Here is a 6000-nt window from a genome sequence, read left to right as displayed (position 1 = left end):
AATCCCTAACTTTATTTAATGTGTGTTGTATACACACTTTATATTGATAGACGCTTACAGACGGTATTATAACTTTGGTGAAAAGTGTGGAACGCAGTGTAGGAGACATCTCCGACCCTATGAATTATTTAAATTCTTGATCAGGATCACCTTCTGTCCTGTCCTGTCCACCAGCATGTCCGTCTGTCCGCCTTTCTGTTCCACGTACACCAATCTCAGTTTTAAAGCTATTAACTGGAAACTTTGCACACACCCTTCAGTCCTTTGTACGGAGTATATACATATGTAATTCTGAAGGACCGGGATCGGCCGACTATATACTATAGCTGCCATATAACCAACTTTGGTACTTTTAGAGATAGAAGCTTGGGACTTTTTATACCCTTGCAGAGGGTATTATAATTTTGTCCAAAAGTGTGCAACGCAGTGAAGGAGACATCTCCGACCCCATAAAGTATATATATTCTTGGTCAGGATCACCTCCTGAGTTGATATGAGCATGTCCGTCTGTCCGTCTGTCCGTCTGTCTGTCCGTCTGTCTGTCTGTTTCTACGCGAACTAGTCTCTCAGTTTTAAAGCTATCGTCTTGAAACTTTGCACACACCCTTCTTTCCTTTGCACGCAGTATATAAGTCGGAACGGCCTGGATCGGCCGACTATATCCTATAGCTGCCATATAACTGAACGATCGGAAATGACCCACTTTTGTGTTTTTGAAGATAGAAAGCTGGAACTTGGTACAGATTATATTTTTGTTGATCAGTTGATCCAACCTACCAAATTTCATAAGGATCGGCCGACTATATCCGATGTTTGCGATATATATCCGGTTTTAACTGCAATGGTATATCAACTTCGGCACCGCCGGAAGTTAGCTTTTCTTTCTTGTTAAATAATTTAAAATTTTTTTTTCGCAGACTATGACTGTTTACAACGAGTCGAGCGAAAGGACAGCCCCGCCCCCGCCCCCGCCCCCGCCGTCGCCACTTGCGAAGACGCCCCCGCCGTCGCCACTTGCGAAGACGCCCCCACTCCGCTCTGGCCCGCTTCCGCGCCCGACGTCCCCGCTCCCGACGGCCCCGCGCCCGACGTCCCCGCTCCCGACGTCCCCGCGCCCGACGGCCCCGCGCCCGACGACCCCGCTCCCGACGCCCCCGCGCCCGTCCCCGCTCCCGACGCCCCCGCGCCCGTTGGTGGTACAAGTGCCCGCTCGGGAGCTTAATTTCCATTTGAGCTGTGCCGACATGCCGACGTGGCACTTGGACGGGCAAGGGGGCGTGTGGACAAATAAACATAAGCAGTGTCCCTATTACTTTAAAGAATTTAAAAGTGTCAGGCAGCTTAAGCGGCACTTCGAAGGGTGCCTCGATGAGGCTAAGGGCTTCCATTGCCCATGGTGCCCGTTAACAAAGGACAACGCAAACTTTTCAATGCATTTCAAGCATAAGAAATGTTGCGGCACGGTGGGTGTCCCCTACATGCCCGGGCCCAAGATGAGGGAGTTATGGGCCCGGTGGGATAGGCTAGTAAATCTTCCCCGCATTAATCCTCTCCCCAATCCTCTCCCCAATCCTCCTCCCAATTCTCCTACTCCTTCCTATTCCCAACCCAATTTTAATCCTCCTACTCCAAATTAACTCCTACTTTTAATTAGATTAAATTTAGAATAGGAATAGTTAGTAAATGTAATAATAGATTTAGTTTTAGTAAATATTAATAGTAATAATTTAGTAATAATTAATAGTTTTAGTAAATGTAAATAAATAGATTTAAATAGAGTAAATGTAAATAAATAAATAAATTTCGATTATTCACTTAATTAATAAACACAATATTTATTCGCGGAAGAATTATAAAAAACGGGTCCACAAATGATAGTACTGAGAACTGAACTGAGAACTCATTTGCAGCCGATATTGGTACAAATATGCATTTTACAAATAAGATACAAATCTTATCTCTTAATCTTCTTAGGGATTAATTTCCAATTTCTTTTAGCTAATATTGCGGCTATAATATTGTATATAATATAATATAATATGCGGCTATAATATAATATAATATAATACTGCAATAATATTGGCTTATATTGCGATTTGTTTTCTATTATTATTAATATTAATATTTTTAAAAATATATAGTTTACAGGTTTAAATTTTAATTTAAAAATAACAAAAAATTTCAAATTTCAATTTGATTTTATTTTTAAACCGTTTTTCAACACTCCATTCAACACTGTTCCATCTCTTTCGCACGATTTTTCGTCTTTTTTGCACGTTCTTATTTTTTTTTGTGGGATGGATGCGCCATTATGCACGGTATACCACGAGAAAGCTAATTTTTAGCCCGTTCGAATGGTACCAGTGCCATTAATATCCTTCCCACAGATTTTTAGGAATCAAGTCCCGAAATTTTCGGCACCTGGTTTGCCAATACTGGCCATTTAACCGATCCACGTGTTTTGACGCTGCGCAACACTTATTGCGCCATTAGAAAAAAGAGCTTATAAAGAAAAAAAATAACAAGATGAATACAACGATGGATGCTGAAAAAATGGTAATTAAATGTATTTTATTGAATAATACAAATAAAGTAAATTTATTGGTTGCAGTACGACAGTGAAATCAGCCCCCTTATGAAGGAACAACAAAAAAATGAGACGGGAGGAAGGATCTTCCATTCCTGGACTTGCAACTTCCAGGAAAAATTTGCCAATAAGCGGTAAGTGTTTAACAAAGTAACTAAACTTATTAATATTCATTTAGTTAGTTAGATAGTTGTTAGCTTAAAGCATAAATAAGCGTCAATTTGGCTGCAGAAGCGTGACGCTTCTTTTTGTTTTCTTCTTTATAATTCGTGTGAAACCGTTACTCCGTTAACATTGCACGGTGGTAGTGGTTTTATAAAATTGCAACCAAATTTTTTTCTTAACAATAAAAAATGTTAATTAAAATTTTCTTGTCAATTGTAAATTTAACAAAAAAATTTAAAGAATTGTGTATTATTTATTTTAATAATCCCTAACTTTATTTAATGTGTGTTGTATACACACTTTATATTGATAGACGCTTACAGACGGTATTATAACTTTGGTGAAAAGTGTGGAACGCAGTGTAGGAGACATCTCCGACCCTATGAATTATTTAAATTCTTGATCAGGATCACCTTCTGTCCTGTCCTGTCCACCAGCATGTCCGTCTGTCCGCCTTTCTGTTCCACGTACACCAATCTCAGTTTTAAAGCTATTAACTGGAAACTTTGCACACACCCTTCAGTCCTTTGTACGGAGTATATAAGTCGGAACGGCCTGGATCGGCCGACTATATCCTATAGCTGCCATATAACCAACTTTGGTACTTTTAGAGATAGAAGCTTGGGACTTTTTATACCCTTGCAGAGGGTATTATAATTTTGTCCAAAAGTGTGCAACGCAGTGAAGGAGACATCTCCGACCCCATAAAGTATATATATTCTTGGTCAGGATCACCTCCTGAGTTGATATGAGCATGTCCGTCTGTCCGTCTGTCCGTCTGTCTGTCCGTCTGTCTGTCCGTCTGTCTGTCTGTTTCTACGCGAACTAGTCTCTCAGTTTTAAAGCTATCGTCTTGAAACTTTGCACACACCCTTCTTTCCTTTGCACGCAGTATATAAGTCGGAACGGCCTGGATCGGCCGACTATATCCTATAGCTGCCATATAACTGAACGATCGGAAATGACCCACTTTTGTGTTTTTGAAGATAGAAAGCTGGAACTTGGTACAGATTATATTTTTGTTGATCAGTTGATCCGACCTACCAAATTTCATTAGGATCGGCCGACTATATCCTATAGCTGCCATATAACTGAACGATCGGAAATGGTATTTGGTAGAAATATCCACTAAAATATTATCATATTTTTATTGATATATAAAAAAATGGTTGAATTTTTTAAAATGGAGCATCAAGACACGATAGAAATCTCCATTACCCCTCCAGCGAGTAATAAAAAAAAAATTTATGTTATATAAAAGAAAATTTAAAATACAAAAAATTCCAAGTTTATATATATCTCCAAAGAACTACCGAAGGCTGAGATAGTTGTCTTGCAGTTTCTTAACATTCCTGAAGTTGGAATCGTGGGTAAAAATACCATACTGTAGGAGCCAGACCAGAAAATTCCAGTTAGTGGGACCGTAGGAGCCAATATCGTAAGTAAGACCATACCAACAAAACCGAATCGGTCAGGCTAGAATTAAAATTTCTTTTGCAGTTTCCTTTGATGCAATAGTTTACTTATTTTCCTTATTTAAGAAAAATAAGTTTAAACAAAAAAGTAAACAAATATTTTAAGTTACGTGCTACAACCCTACGGAAAATTGATTCGAATTTAAATTCAGGCGGGAAGGCAAGAAAATGGCTATAATTATTATATAATTATAAAAAAATCAATAGAAAAAATCCGATAACGATATCGTTGGATACGTTTAAAAAGAATGGTTTCTATTTTAATTAAATACATAAAGATGGAAGATTTTGATAATATATGTATGTTTCTGATTTATATTACTATCTCCATTTGTGGCCAATTTTATACGGCTAATGAATGCTATTTTTCAATATCATTTTTTTCCATTGTTGCAATTTTTTTTTAGCTTAGATCTCTAATTTAACATCATTATGGGACCATCTTAAAACTTAACCGGCGGCTCTTGAACAAAAAGTTATTTCTTTATCTATTAAAGAAATTATGTTATGACATAATTATAAAACATTATGTCGAATCTATTAATGAAATCTTGAGGAATAATTGCTTTTAAGTGAGGTCTTATTTTCGTTGGTTATCTTGTAGTGTTTTAAAGTATTTTTTTATTCCGTATTTTCATTTGATGGGGACTAAATATTTTTTGGATAAAATTAACAGTCTTGAGTGTTTATGTTAGGGAGAGATTGAGAGAGCGAATAAAGAAAAAAATTTCGGGCAAGGCATAAGCTTCTTTAACAGAGGAGAATATCGTCTGGTACCCATATTAAAATTATTTTTGAAGGTTGTTTCCTGATTATAGCCCAAATTTGGACAGGACCAGAACCAAATAATAAGAAAAACTCTAAAAAGTTTAAAGCGAGTTGTATAACATCCTAAAGCATTATTAAGACTCAAAAACCTTACGATAATTATAACAAATTAAAGGTAATTCAAGGCAATTATTATTATTTAATAATAATATGCCCAAGAATATAGAAATTATAACTCAAGCTTATGCAGTTTTATTATTATTTATTTTCCAGATTAAATTCAAATGTCCCGCATAGTATTCGATTATTCGATAAACGATAACAAATTATTTTAAAAGAGATTTTTTAGGGTATTTTTTTTTGCCTATTCAAAATGGGCTCTCTAAAACTGGAAATTCTATATAAGTGAGTCTTCTTCTTCCTCCCATAGCGTTCGGTCGTGTTTCGCGTCGCTCTGTGGAACTTTCTTCTTGTTTACGCCTGGATAATAAGAGTGTTGTTATTTGAAAGATTTACCTCCCAGGTTACACCTGCCGTGTCTAAAACTGTATGAGCCATTGCCGAGCAAAGCCAAAGGCCGCGGTGGGAAAAAAGTGTCGCAAAGCCTCGGCGGAGAAATGTTAATGGACGGCGTCGCGTCCAACGAAACAAGTACACACAACCGAATAAACAAGTCGGAGACGTGCCACAGACCAGCAGAATCGAGTGATCCCTATTTTAAAACAGAGAGCTATATTTAATTTGGATATTTCGGTGTATGCGAGTGCGTGGGCGTGTGAGAGTGTGTGGGTGGCATAACTGCAATTGCAGCAGCAGTAGAGAGCATTCAAATACACACATAATTGGATTATTGGCAATAAGAACACCATAACCAGCACCAGCACCAGAACGAGAGCAGTCGTCAAGCCAAACAGGTAAATGGTATATGCTTTTATCAAGAATCGAGTAAAATGCAGAATCTGCGGATTATGTAGTTATGTTGTACAACAATTTTCGGTGCGTGCT

General features: G+C 37.7%; 1 protein-coding gene across 2 annotated transcripts in view; it reads left to right on the top strand.

Annotated features, from left to right (window-relative positions):
• Nucleotides 1–5400: 5400 nt before the first annotated feature.
• The window catches only part of cdi (center divider), a 43219-nt gene continuing 42619 nt past the window's right edge, over nucleotides 5401–6000 (top strand). For both annotated transcript variants that reach the window (XM_043212496.2, XM_043212495.2), the window contains exon 1: nucleotides 5401–5909. The gene's annotated coding sequence lies outside the window, so the exon portion shown is untranslated. The remainder of the gene's footprint in view (nucleotides 5910–6000) is intronic.

This window comes from Drosophila bipectinata, chromosome 3R (assembly GCF_030179905.1).
Source record: "Drosophila bipectinata strain 14024-0381.07 chromosome 3R, DbipHiC1v2, whole genome shotgun sequence".
Lineage (NCBI taxonomy): Eukaryota > Metazoa > Arthropoda > Insecta > Diptera > Drosophilidae > Drosophila > Drosophila bipectinata.
This window is presented reverse-complemented; position numbering and strand designations above follow the sequence as displayed.